Source organism: Panthera uncia, chromosome B1 (genome assembly GCF_023721935.1).
Source record: "Panthera uncia isolate 11264 chromosome B1, Puncia_PCG_1.0, whole genome shotgun sequence".
Lineage (NCBI taxonomy): Eukaryota > Metazoa > Chordata > Mammalia > Carnivora > Felidae > Panthera > Panthera uncia.
In genome coordinates this window covers 191,050,675-191,066,205 of record NC_064811.1, presented here as the reverse complement: position 1 = coordinate 191,066,205, position 15,531 = coordinate 191,050,675, and positions in this window count along the sequence as shown.

The following is a 15,531-nucleotide window of genomic DNA, read 5'->3' as shown; positions in this document are numbered from 1 at the left end:
CTAAAAGTGTTAGCCTGCCAAGCATGACTGGCAGTAGTTATTGAATTCAAGTATTGGGTGATTGGGTTTGGAGTGGCCTGGTCATTTTTGATGGCATTACTTTTCCACACATGATTGATCTATGCCTTCCCTTGGTTTGACTTTTTTTTAAGCTTATGTGGTAAAATAATATACCTTTGCATAAAGTCACTGACAAAGAACTCACCTAAAGTAAATATTAATATATTGTCAGAAATTATGTGGGTGAACCACACAGCTGTTAAATAATTATGTAAATATATACATCTTGCTAACCTAAATAAAGTTTACAATATATGGTTGGACAGGAAAAATGTTATGAATCAGTGTTTATTACATGATCCCATTTCTAAAACAAAACAGAAACTCTAAATACCACAAAACAAAAACGTGAAACATTTACATGTTTATGTATAAAAATATATAATATATAATTCTAACATATTCCATGGGGTAAATATATTCCATAGGAGTATTTTGTAGTACTGACTTTATGGGGTGCCTTTTACCTTTCTTGTTGTATTTATTTATTTTTTGATTATTCTACAATGAACATGAACTGTTTACTAAATATATACACAAATTTGAAGACAGAACTATATTGCTTTTACATGTCAGCAAATAAGAAGCACAGGGAACTAATAATTGAAGCAGGACTTCAGGTAGAGGAGCCTTTAATTTTGAGAAAGAAAATTAACATACGGAAATTATGACTGTGAGATCACTCTACAGCATTGATTTGGATTCTTGAGATAGGTTTAGAGATCTCTTTATGAAAATTTAATGGCTTTATTACATTATGCCAAGTAGCTTTCTCACACATTCTACTTTTACTATCCAAATTAACTCCACGCCATCAAAAATAGTATTTAAATTTCCTGTGACCCACTTTCTTCAGGTATCAAACGTGAATAAAATATCAAAACCTCTTCATAGGTTGGTAGCAAAGGTAGAAGGTAATAACAGTTATAAATTGTATAGATTCTTTGTGGTGAGTGGCTACTTCTCTCTGAAAACCCACTGCTCTCCTGGAAACAAAGGGTACTGTCTAGAGAAACAAAAGCATACAGAAGTTTCTATTCTGTGCTATTGCAATACTGAAGAATGCTAGGGTCTCTCGATGACTTTATTAACATTCTTTCTCAATAGTGAGACAATTTCTTTATCAATTATTGTTTTCACACAAGTGAAAACTTTAGCTCTGAACCTGCTTTATGAACAATTAAAGTACTTGGTTTCATTTGCTTGGTAATCATTATAGGCACTAGCCAGGCAGAAACCATAAACATTTTGTTGGTTGGGTGTTTGGATATCCATGTCATAAAAGAGGGACAACGAGCGAACTGAGCCCAAGGTTGAAACTTCTAAAGGAAACAAGACCAAAAAAAAAAAAAAAAAAAGTTAACTGTAAACTCAGATCTGAAAACTGGAAGCAACGTCTCAGTGTTCAGAACAGCTAGGAATGTCCGCTTAACCAATGACTGAGGAATGTGCATTGATTTTTTAAAAGGAAGCCTCTATTTTACTATGTTTTAATATGAGCACATAAAAATGAGTCTTTAAGATCTGAAGCGATTAGAACTAGCGAGTATGGCTCAATCAGCAGAGGACCAAAATGTTCTGTCAATATTATCTCTTTAACATTTCTCAGTCTGTCCTCTGCTATTGCCTTGTCCTAAGCCATCACAATCTCTCACCTGGGCAAAGTCAATAGGCTCCTTTCTGACTCCTCTCATTTCTTTTTTATCCCAACCTCAATACATTTTGTTTATTGCCGTCTGTATCCTAAAGCATGCCATCTGTTATCATGTTGCTATCCTCTTTAAATCTCTCTAGTAGATTCCTATAGCTTCAAAGATGCGAGTCTACAAAGCCCAGCAGTATCTCTAGTCTGTTCAGTGTTCCAGCGCCATCTTGGCCTCTTTCTTGGATTTTCTACAAACTCTGTTCCAGCCCCTCCAGGCTGCTATTCACCCTCTGTGTGCTCCATATTTGCTCATCCCCCAGAGCCTTCATGCACTTTGTTCCCCTCTCTAAAGCTAATCCTGCTCCTTAGCCATCCCTGATCAATGGCACTAACTCTATATTCTGATTTTAAAGAGCACTTTCTAAAGCAAGACTCCTCGGATGACCCGTGATCCCTCCAGCCGTGCTGAATACCCTTAGTGTCCACCAGCTCTGGAGATCCCACAGGGTCCTAAAAGATTTAGAAGTGGACCCGTTAGTGGGTAGTGTTTCTTGATGCTCTGAGTAGAAAACAACCAGCTACTACTTACCTTTTAATTTACATTAAGTGGACATCACCTATTCCTAAAGAAACAGATGGGAAAACGTTATGACGCATTGAGACATTTTAGCCAATTTGTGTCAAAGGATGCTTGGTTGTAGGAATAGAAAACTTGAGGCCAAAGTTGTTTTCTTCTTCTAATTGGGGTTATTATACATGTGCAGACATTTGAGATGCAAAATGAAGACGTGCTGATTAGTACAGACACATTTCAATTATATGAACTCAATATTTTCTATCCTGATGTTTTGTATACAGAACTGAGAACAGAGAGAAGTGAATTGGGTAATAGAGATAATTGCATCTCAGATACTAACTATAACCATAGTTAGTATTTCTCTTGCTTGATCATATTATATTAAAAGATGAGGCACTTGTTGATATTCTTCCCCATTTACTTGTGTACCCCCTTTTATGGTAACTGTTTAAAACTTATATTTCTTTTGTCAACCGTTTCCTCTTTGGGAATAAAAGTTTCTTTTGTTTAGTTTTCTCTCTTGCTCCTGTGTCTTTCTCACTCAAATACTTCTGTGAGTGGAATTTGCTGTGATTTATCTTATTTAATTTTTGTTTTTCTTAACCCCAGGGGTTAACAAAATTACACCTAGAAAAAATTGGGGAGTGTTGAAACTGAAGACAAAGTATCAGGGCTACATGGAAAATAATTTTGTTTCCATTTTCTATACCAAGTTAAGACAGCACTCCCAGAAAATCACATCAGATGTTACTATATCACCTGTGCTTTGCTATTTGTGAAATAGAGAAAGCTATCTAAAAATTCAGTAACATGATTGGAAGATCACGAATCAATTTCATAGTTGACTGAAAACTGTAATGACTCCTCTAAAAACTTTGCTAAAAGAAACATTTGATAATTATTGGTTTCAACAACATATTTGATTATTTAAATTGGCATTAGCCCCACGACTTTTTCTTCTGAACAGAAAGCCACCTTTCTGCAAAGCAGAGATCATATGTGTCTATACCACAAAATTCCCAAATATTTTAGCAAATTCCTGGTTAAATGAAACTAATGCACGTAAACTCAACAGGATAGTAGTTCATAACAGAATCTTCCGGAGATAAAATATCTTATGTAGGTATGTTAATTATAAAACACTTTTTTTCCCCTGTCCATTCTACCTGAATATATTCATTAAACATTATAAAGGGAATTGATGCCTTGGAAGACAACATTTTAAAATAGAATATAAAAACTGAAATTAGAATTCTGCTGTCTCTTTCCCTCTTATTATCCCAATTGGGGGGAAAAACACTTAAGTGATTTGCAATTTAATCTATTTTAGTGAAGGATGCATTTACCATGGGATTCAGGGTTAAAATAAATGAGACCAATGCCAGAGGGAAGTTATAAAGACATTTTTACTCTTTGCAAATAGAATAACCTACAGGATGCTTTGTCAAACTGCTAAACAAGCAAGAATCTTACCATCTTGTTATATAATCTACTGATTAAAAAAACTTCTCCACATAGGCAATCATTTGTATCCATAGCCTTGGGCAAGGTCTTTCCATACATTTCAAGTTGTACTTTAAACTTCCTGCCAAAGACAGGTAGCACACATCAAGGCCTGTCTATGGCTTCTTGTTTATGAAATAATCTAACACTGTGTCCTTCCTTCTCATATTTATTGGATGATTGCGTGGTTTCAAGAGGTAAATGAGGGAGTTGCTTAGCAGGAAAGGAGACCACTAATCAATAAAATATTCTTTGTTCCTGATTTAAATTCATCCCAGAAACTTCAACAAAGCCCAGTGATAACATTTGTAAAATGCATTTATTGCTGATCAGCTACAATTTCTGACTTGTGCTTATTGCCTATTTACAGACACAAATAACAGAATACTGTACAATTAAGGCATCATTTTTTTAAATCCTTCGAAACGGAAATAGTGACAATTTAGATGGGATAAAAGGTGTTCTTGATGGTTTATTAAGGTTATAACATCGACCTAACAATACCCAAAGAAGAAAAGTACATCTGGAACTTAAGAGTATTACGTTGAGCATACAAAGCATTATTTCCACCTGCCAGCTCATAGTCACATTTACATATGTGCATGTAAATCTGTGCAAGACTTCTTCCCCCCCCCCCCGCCCCCACCACATTCATTAATTTATTCATTCGGCAGATAAAATTAAGCACTTCCTATATTCTAGGCACTATGCAGGCAAAAAAATAGTGAGAAATAACTTGTGTTCTGAAGAGTTTGTAGCACAAAAAGGAGAAAGACATGTAAACAGTCATTTTTAATAAAACAATGAGGCTACACTGGAAATGTTTCCAGATGGTGCAGAGGTAGAAAGAAGGGTTTTGAAATTTATTGATGAAAGAAAGTCTCAAGATGGTGACTTTTACAAGAAATGTGTTAATATGTGTCCTTCAGTGAGAAGAAATGCAAAATCATTCTATCTGAAACATTTTTGGGAAAAAGGCCATTTGTAGGTGGCAGGTCAGATAATGCTACTATGAAGATAGAATTCTGCTCAATTTCATGAGTCGACATCTTTATACATTGAACACACTTGTTAAATCCACTCACTTCTGTGAATGCTAAGGTAGACTATGTGGTCTAAAGTGAAAAATAAAATTCAAATCTTAAAAAAGTCAGTTCTACTCTTTTCTTGATTTTAAATAAATTCAGTGTTGCCTTTCTTATTTCCTATTACCTTATTTTCATTAGACATTTCTTTACATTAGCCTCTTCAATTGTAAAGAATACAGCACTCCTTAATTAAAATTCTTCTGTATGTGTTGCATTTTATCTGTGCATTTTTATAACTGATTTGTAGCAATTGTGACCATGTAGAATAACTTGTGGTTATAATATTTATTTATATGTATATTTTTAGCCAGAAATTCTATGAGTTTTGCTTATTTTGCATTTTTATATGCCCAGTCAGAAATAAAAAAGACATTTTAAGACATTTTCAAATATAAATATAATATACATATATTTATATGTATATATGTAAACTTTTACTTCATTTATTTTTATTTTTTAAAATGTTTATTTTTGAGAGAGAGAGAGAGAGAGGAGAGAGAGAGAGAGAGAGAGAGAGAGAGAGAGAGAGAATGAATATGACAGGGGAGGTTTAGAGAGAAAGGGAGACGCAGAATCTGAAGCAGGCTCTGGGCTCTGAGCTGTCAGCACAGAACCCGGCGCGGGCTCAAACTCACCATTGGTGAGATCATGACCTGAGCTGAAGTTGGATGCTTAACTGGCTGAGCCACCCGGGCACCCCTTAACTTTTACTTTCTTAATACCTTCTCCTTTTCTCGTTCTTTCCATGTAAATACCTATATGTATTTATATTAAAGAGAAAGGAAAATACTTTATCTTTCATGTTTCTTAATGCAACTCTTGTTCATAAATTTTCTATATTATTATAATGGGCCTCATTCACCATAAATATATTTTTAACTCTTTACCACACACCCAAAGTATAGACACTTTTATGACTCAATTTGTCACAATGAAAAAAATAAATTCAGTGAAATAATATACATAGTAACGGTGCATTGGAGGGAGACTACATATTTTCAAAGAATAAAAATGAATGGCAAATGGTGGTCAGTTAATAATGGGCAATTTATTTAGCTAATGGTAGTATTAACTAAGCTGATTACAGTTGGAGTATAGAGAAATGTGAGTTTTTCAAGTTGACTATTACAGGCTGTTTTTCAAAGCCTTATGACATTGTAGTGATCACCTGTTGTTTTCACCTTTGGAGCTCCCCTCATTCCCTTGAGAAATTAAACTCTCCATCCTTTCCAATTTGGCATTTGAAGCGGGGATAACATCACTCCCACCCTACCACACAGTGCTAGTGGCTTGGCCAGGCCCTGTATTTCCCTTTCCTTTTTTTTTTTTTTTTTCTTGAAGTTTATTCTTGAGAGAGAGAGAGAGAGAGAGAGATCGCGAGTAGGGGAAGGACAGCGAGAGAGAGAGAGACTGAGAGAGAGAGAGAGAGAGAGAGAGAATCCCAAGTAGGTTCCTCACTGTCAGCGCAGAGCCCAAAGCAGAGCTCAGTCTCATGAACTGCATGACCTGAGCTGAGATCAAAAGGCAGATGTTTAACCAACTGAGCCCCCCAGGTGCCCTGATTTCCCCTTTCACTCACTCCACCTGATTTCCTATAGATGTGAGTGAGTTTGCAGCCATAACAAGGCCATTCAGACTCTATTCCAAGGCTTTAGTGAAAACTTGTAGACAAAGAAATCTGTCTTCCTACTAAAGATGTTAAGTTAGTAGGAATTTGACCGAAAGCTGTTGTCATACCAAAACAAAGAGTGGAATTGCCTTAGGAGAAAGCAAATTCCAGAAAAAATTTACAAAGCATCAAAAATGTGTGCACATCTGGAAATATCAGTGCCAGAATTCAGATTATCCACTGAGTATTTCTGCCTCAGAGACCTTCATTTAAAAAATGTAACATGTAAGATAATTGGAACAAAGTAACAAATAAAATACATAAATCTCTTTGATATATTTCCTAATCAAAAAAGATACATAAGCACGTTAACTTCATTAGAGTGTTGGAATGTTATGAGACAAGTATGTTCAAAGTATGGAGATAAATAGATTGCAAAGACAGAGGTTGTCAAAATAATGCAGAGTTATATATTTGTATGTATGTACATTTATATATATACATATATATATATATATATATATACACACACATACATATAATAAACTCTATTGGATTTTCAGTAAGAAATCTTAAATACATTCAGAGGATGCATTTTCTGTGAAAGGGGGTTAAAAATATGCTGAAGCAGAGATAGCAGAGTTCATATAGAAAAAATCCACAAGTGTTTAATATTTTTTCCTGTCACTCTACCTCTAGAACAGACTTTGTGTTATAACCTTTTGTTTATTTCTTTGACTAGTAAGAAATTGGACAATCAGAAGCCTATACACCTTCTAGATCAAAAAAGTTATCATATTCATAATAATCATTGTAAAATAGAGAGTTCCAAAGGCTGCTTATATAAAATCTATACTGGGAAACAAGACTTGTGGAAAATAATACATTAGTTTTTGTAGTCACTTTCAGAGTCAGAATTTATACATTTGGAAATAAACTTACATTTTTCTCACAACCAGCAATTGAAAATGGCAATATTGATTCATAGGATAGGCAACGATTTACGTGTTTAAAGAGTAGTTGTAAGTGGTCACACTATTGCTATTTCATGGACTATAAGCAAAACACAGTTTCAGAAAACAAAATTGTTGCCAAGGTGTCTACACCGTTTTGTTGATAAGTCTGTAATTAACGATAGATGTTATAGCTAAATTAATGAACTACTCAGTAAATATATACTAGGAAATATTTGATGCTTCATAATATCACTGTTAATACAACAGCCACTGATTAGATTATTTATTAAACAATAATCACAAATGGATGTTCTATAAACACTGATGTTGCAAGTCATTAAGTATCATTTTATTTGTAAGGTTAGTCACGTTCACGTATTTCGTTATTTATGATCTTCTCTACATTAATGTTTTTGGGAAAAAAATACATCTTACCATAGAAACAAAATTATTAATGGACTTTTCAATAGGGAATTCAGAGAAATTTAACTATGGCTTTTGTAAATAGGAATTAAAGAATATGTGTTCTATTCTTACTTTTTGAGGTCATACTATGGATCACACAATATTCATTTAGTGATTTTTTTTTTATTTGCTGCTACTATTAGGAAGCAAGAGTGGGATTATTAGTTAAATACAAACAAAAGTTGGGAGCATTAGATTAGCTTTAACTCCTAGACTAATATGACATGGTTCTTCCTTTAGAGTACCTCCCTCTAAAATCAGCTATCTCTGCACGGTAGAGATGATGAATCCTTATCATCTTGAACTTAATGGATAGAATTTTAAAAATCTTAATGAATTATTTTGGTTTTTCACTTTGAATTGTGGAAAAAAGTAAATCAAACAATTTCAATACAAGGAATATTTTTGATAAATGATATATAATTGATGTGTCATAATTTTGCTTTGTGTGGAGAAGTTATACGACCTAAAAATTGCCTGTATTTTACCTATTTACTATTCTAATTTGTAGATTATTGAAGGAAACATTTATAAAAGCATTAAATGAGTAGCAATGTTTTAAAATTTCTAAAACTAGACAAAATGTTTTCTGACTTTCAGCAACAAGTTCAGGATGAACAGCGCTATGATCATTGAAAGAAGGTAAATCAAAAGTGAGTCCTATTACTGCCCATTTCCACAACTTTCTGAGTAGTTGTTTTATATATGCGTGTGTTTATATGAGTATAAAAATATATATAATAATTACTGAAGAAAGTGGAAAATATAATATCTGAAATGAAAAATTCACTGGGTGGAAATAACAACATATAAGACAGTGGAAATTAAAGTATCAGTGAACTTGAACACATAGCAATAGAAATGCTTCAAAAATGAAGCAAAGAGAGAAACATTATTGAAACTAATAAAAAGATATTTAGATACATGCCAGGAAATAACTGGTTTATCATAAATAAAATTGGAATCCTAAAAGGAAGAACATTCAAAAATATGTTTCTAAAACTGGTTACAACATTGGAAATTTGTTGAAAACAAAAACCCATATACCCAGGAAGTTCAACAAATTCTAAAAAAACATAAACAAATATACCTAGATTCATATGCATTAACAAACCATGTTAAGAAACATTATGTAGAAATTGCTGAGCACCAGTGCTAAAGAGAAAACACTACATGCAGTCTGAAAAAAAATACCGACATACACATAGAAACAGGATACGGTTTAGGATAGACTTCTTATCTGAAATTATGCAAGCCAGAGGAAAACAGACTGATACTTTTAAAAAAGCAAAACAAACAAACAAACAACAACAAAAAACAAAACACAAAAAAGAAAACCAGCCAACTAAGAACTAGATACCCAGTGAAATTATCCAGATGAAATAAAAAGTTTTTTTGGCCAAGCAATGGTCAAGTGAATGTGTCACCAACAGATCTGCAATACCAGCAAAGCGAAAATGATACCAGATGTATATTTGGAGCTACAAAAAAGAAGGAATAAAGCCAGAAATGGCAAATATGTGGTCAAATATTGAAGATGTTATCCTTATTTTAATTTTTAAGATATAATTGATTATTTATTAAATAAAAGTTTTTTTATGTTTATTCATTGTTTTGAGAGACAGAGAGAGACAGAGTGCAAGCCGGGGAGGGGCAGAGAGAGAGAGAGAGGGAGGCACAGAATCCGAAGCCGACTCCAGGCTCTGAGCTGTCAGCACAGAGCCCAATGTGGGGCTCGAACCCACAAATCACAAGAACATGACCTGAGCCGAAGTCGGACGCTTAACCAACTGAGCCACTGAGGTGCCCCTTTTTAATTTTTTAAAAATATTTATTCGATTTTTGAGAGATGGAGAGAGATAGGGTGTGAGCAGGGCAGGGGGGCAGAGAAAGAGAGAGAATACAATTGCTATTTAAAGCAAAATGTTGACAGTATATTTGGGTATTTATAAAATCCCCAAAAAATAACGTGTATGAAAGCAATAGTGCAAAGGGCTGACTGTGGGAGGGAAAGTATACAATTATAAAGGGCTTACATTTAATATGAGGACACATAATACTATGTAAAGGTAGATTTTGATAAGTTAAATATACACATTTTAAACCCTAGAGCAGCTTCTGTAAAATATTAACAAAAAACTATATGCAATAAGCTAATGGAACATATAAAATTCCACATAGGTGAATTTCTAAAATATAGCCAATAAATTCAAAAGAAGGCCAGAAAATATCTAAAAGAAACACAGAGGGGAAACAGATAGAAAATGTAAGATAAGTGACAAGTCAGTGGACTTGAACCCCACCATCTGATAGTTTAATAATGATGGAAATTTATATATGCTAAATATTCCAATCAAAGGACACAGATTGTCACACTAAGACCCAACTAGATATTACCTATCAGAAACCCATTGTGGAAGAGTCTTTTCCCCTTCTTTCTGACTAGAAAGTGGCCCTGTTAATGAACCTCTATGGACTGTGCAAATGAATACTCCATTGTGAAGAAACCTTAATAATTTCAGAAAGCTGAGAGGGAAATGATGTCAGCAACATGGCAGAGTAAGACATCTCTCATTGTATCCCTGCCACAACAAAAATTTTGCATCCAACCGTGGACAAAAGTGCCCTTGTGGGAGCTGTGGGATCCAGTACCCAAGGACCTATGGGTGACAGAGTGTCAGCCATCTGAAACATCAAGCAATAGAAAGACAGACTTTGTTTCATCTGAGGCCCCTAAACCAGCTTCAGTACTTTTCAGCCCTGGAAAACACTGATTTAGGTTACCACCCACAGATGAGAAAGCCTTTATAGAAGACAAAGTGTAGAAGACCAGTGGAGAAGTTCCAGTTCACCATCAAGGCAAAGTATGAATGTGTCAAGTTCCAAGACACTCTCTTAGTCCATAACCTGTCCCACAGGGGATGGTGAGAGTGTGTGAGTGAACTCTAGGCTTACACGATTCTAAATAATCCAATGATCAAGGAAGAAATCAAAAGGATAAAAAAATATTTTGAGGTGAATAAAATTAAAAGTTAACACATCAAAATGTGTGTGAATCACTTAAAAAAGCAATTGAAGAAAATTGCATGGCTTTAAAATGCTTATGTTAGAGAAAACTAAACATTTAATAGCAATGATGTATAATTTTACCTCAAGAAAACTGAAAAGGAAGAGCAAGTTAAAGGAACAAAGGGACAAAAAGAACGAGAATAAAGAGTAGAAATCAAAGAAACTGGAAATTAGAATAAAAAGAAAAATCCATTTAAATTAAGGGCAGGTATTTTTTAAATAAAATATTAAAGCTGATAGATTTCTATCCTGACTTAAAAGAAGAAAGAAGAGTATTTAAAGGTCACATGTATTGTAATATGGGAAATCAAATATTTGGGAGGAAAAGGAGATCTTTGAAAGACAATAAAGACATGATGTGAGACACATTCTGTCTATAAATTCAACAACTTAGATCAAATGGATAAATACCTTCAAAAACATATAACTCATACTAACAAATAAACATAAAGAAATAATACCTTTATGTCTATTAAAACAATAAATTTGCAGATAAAATTTCTTCTCTACACATTTTAGACTAGGATGGTTTCATGAACTCTGCAAAATATTTATGGAAGAAATAAAAATTTTACATGATCTTTCAGAAAAATAGAAAACATCAAATATTTCCCAACTCATTTTATAATGGCAACATTGCTCAGCCAGCAAAACAAAAGAACATTATAAGCAAACTACTGAACACTAATCATAATAAAACCAAATGCACAATTCTTAAAATGATATTAACAAGTCAAATGAAAATATATAAGAAGGATAATACATCATTGCCAAATGGGGATTATTCCAGGAATTCAACACAGATTTAACATTTGAAAAGTTATTAAATGTAATTATCTATGCAAATAGAATAAGGGAAGAAACAATAAGAGCATCTCAATAGATGCAGAAGGGCAATTTGACACAACTAAAACCTGTTTGTCACTAAAAACAAAACAAAACAAAACAAAAACCTTCTTAGTGAAATAGGAACAGAAGAGTACTTCCTAAATTCAGTGAAAGGTGTGTATGGTCAATTTATAGCTAACATCATGTTTAATAATAAAAGATTGCAAGCTTTCCTCTAAGATAGGGAAATGGCAAAGATACTCACTCTTATTATTTCTGACCAATATTGTACTCAAGGTACTGCCAGTGCAAGGAGTCAAGAAGTCAGTCAGTCGGCCAGTCAATCAATCAATCAGTCAGTCACTCAACGGCATGAAGATGTAAAAAAAAAAAGAAAAAAAATATTGCCTTTGCAGATTAAATGATCACATAAATAGAGAATCCTAAGGAATATTTTTTAGACAATAGAAGTACTTAACATCTTTAGGAAGACCAGAGGATATAAGGTAAATACATAAAAATCTATTATATTCTACATAATAGTAATAGAAATCTTAAAATATTCTAATGGAAATGTTGACATGAGATACAATGTAAAATAGTCAACCTAGACTGTACAAATACGTACAAATACGAACAAATATTTGCTTTCTTCATTATACTTGCTCTCTCTGGTAAACACAAGCATAGAAGTAACTAAATATGATGTAAATATGTTAGTTAGAATTATGTCATTGCCTTAGGAACTGATAATTACTGAAACAGCAGTTGAAATAAACACTTATGTCTTGCATTTGTAGCACCCAACATTTGTGCCTTTCATTGGTCTTATGATGTTGAAATTCAAGGACCTTCTTCCAGTATCCATTTTTTAAAGCTTCAAATTCCCTGTATTCAGCTGATGAATACAGAGAGAGTATAAAATACAATATGCTTCATAAGATCTTATGTTAAGTGACACAACTGATGTATATCAACTCAACTCTCTTTCCATTGGTGAAACCTAGTCATATGGTCACATCTGCATGAGAGAGTGTCTAGGGAATATAGGGACTGTAAGGACAGTCTATTGCTGCAAAAATTCCACATGATAGTAGAGGCAAAGAGATATTTCTGCCACAGTTAGATGATGAAAAATTATAGCTCATGCCTAGTATTATTCTGTTTTGAAATCTGATTCCAGCTGCATTCATAGTGTTAATAAAATCTGTCTAGTGGTCTATGGGGCAAGAAGGGCTATGTTCATAAAGGCCCATTGTTCCAGTGCTAGTTTATACTAGATGTTAGTGACAACTTAACAGGTAGGTGGTTGAAATTGAACCAGATTCCATATCTGTGATTTGATTAAATTTTGATGACTTAAGACAGAAGAGAATGGATCACAGTTGCCTAAAAGAAACCAAATGATACTTATCTATATATTTAAACTCTTTGTGTCTCAAGAGTCTATTTGTTTTCTATTTTATGTCTATTTAATTTGTTTTTAGTTGAAGTTCATCAGCTGTAAACATAGACTGCCTTGTAAAATAAAGTGTCTTTTGTATTTGAAAAAAGGGCAAAATTTCCATAAAGCTCACCATGATGGTTAATTTTATGCATAACTTGGCTGGGTTAAGGAATGCCCAGATATCTGGCAAAATTTTATTTCCAGGTGAGTCCATGAGGGTATTTCCAGAAGAGATGAGCATTTGAATCAGTGATATGAGTAAAGGACATCCATTCTCCCTATTGGATGTGAGTGGCCATCATCCCATCCACTGAGGGCCTGACTAGAATACAAGAGCAGAGGAAATGCAAATTAGCTCTCTGCTGCAGCAACTTGGGACACACATCTCCTGCCATAGACACTGGTTCTCTTGGTTCTCTGAAGTCAGACTGGGAGGACACTATTGGCTCTCCTGGTTCTTAGGCCTTCAGGTTAGGCCTGGAACTATTCCTTCAGGTTTCCTGGGCCTCCAGCTTGCTGACAGCAATCATGAGACTTCTTAGCCTCCATAATGATGTGAGCCAATCCTTCATAATCACTCTATATACATCTCTATGTCAACTATTGCTTCTGTTTCTTTTGAGAAAACATACTGTTTTTACTTTATTTTATTTTATTTTATTTAAATTTTATTTTATTTTATTTTATTTTATTTTATTTTATTTTATTTTATTTATTTATGTTAATTTATGTCTTTCCCTTTGTCTCCATTAAAGAATATTATGAAGAGATATACTGAAATAATTGTCTTTTTATCTTTTTCAAAATTGGCTACAAGAATCAGAATGCTGTGAGATTTATTACATTTTAATTTAAAATCCATAGAAAATTATAATCATCACGGGAGCAAGAAGCAGATATTAACTTATTGGTGAGAAAACATGCTAATGATGTGTGTTAGAAATAAGCCCATCGACTCAATCAAAGGAGGGACATGGAGATTCGGAGCACAGTGAAACAAGGCTTTAATTAACTTTCTTGCAAGAGTGGGTGTCTGATGGACAGGCACAATCAGTGTGGTTACAGCAGACAATTTATCTCCTAGTGAGCAGGTCTCTCCCCTGGTTCCTCATTGGCTGAGTACTGCAGAGGTTACAGCCTGACCGGGAAGTCACCTATGCCTACCTAAGGCAAAAAATAGTCAATTGGAACAAATGTCCATATCCTGAGGTGAGTACAGACTTTTTCAGTCCCTCCTCCCTTTGTTCTTTGGCACATGCTCATTGCAGAGCCTGCAGAAATAAGCCCATGAAAAATAAGCCCACAAAACGGGGAGGAGAAGAAGAACCAGGAAGTGACGCATCTAAAGGTTTGGGACTTACATTAGCAATTTCCTCCATGAATTGCATGTTACTCTTACTAACCAAATAGATAACTTGCTGAGAGTCACATTGTATAATCTTTATTATTTTTGAGGAATTGTGGAAAAGGGTCTTTTCTGGAATTCGAAGTCCTTTTATTCTTTAAAAATTTTTTTTAATGTTTATTTATTTTTGAAAGAGAGAGAGACAGACAGAGCATGAGCGGGGGAGGGTCAGAGAGAGAGGGAGACACAGAATCAGAAGCAGGCTCCAGACTGTGAGCTGTCAGCACAGAGCCTGACGTGGGGCTCGAACTCACGGAGTGTGAGATCATGACCTGAGCTGAAGTCGGCTGCTCAACCGACTGAGCCACCCAGGTACCCCTGAAGTCCTTTTAAATTGCTTTTCTTGTTTCTGTAAGGTTTGAGGTCTATGTATATGGATCACTGTCTTTAGCACTTTGTACTATTTAGTTTATTCCATTTGGGCTACTGTTCTGAAAAAAGTCAGTAAGATAGACTACAATGAAGACTGATCCCCTTTTATGAATCATTAATTGCCTCTTACTGCAGCTGCTCCTTGGATCTAAAGTGTCTTTCAACTGTTCTGTGGTCAAATAAAGTGCGAGATACACTTGTGGGGTTAGGAGGTGGTATTTAGCATTTCACTCTATGGTTACCATCTCGAAAGTACATCTTGGTAAGTCTAACATCACTGACTCTCAAACAACTAAATGACTGTCTGTCTACTAATGTTTGTCTCAACTTTATAATGTACATTAAGACTGACAGTACTTCATTTTGTTCTAATTTATTTATGTACATAATTGCAGGTTATGAGTCATCATCTACCTACTAATTTCTCTCTTCCTGCTGACAACCTCCTCACCAAAAAAGAAAAAAAAAAGCTTTGATTACATATGCTGAAAGACTTCAATAAATAAA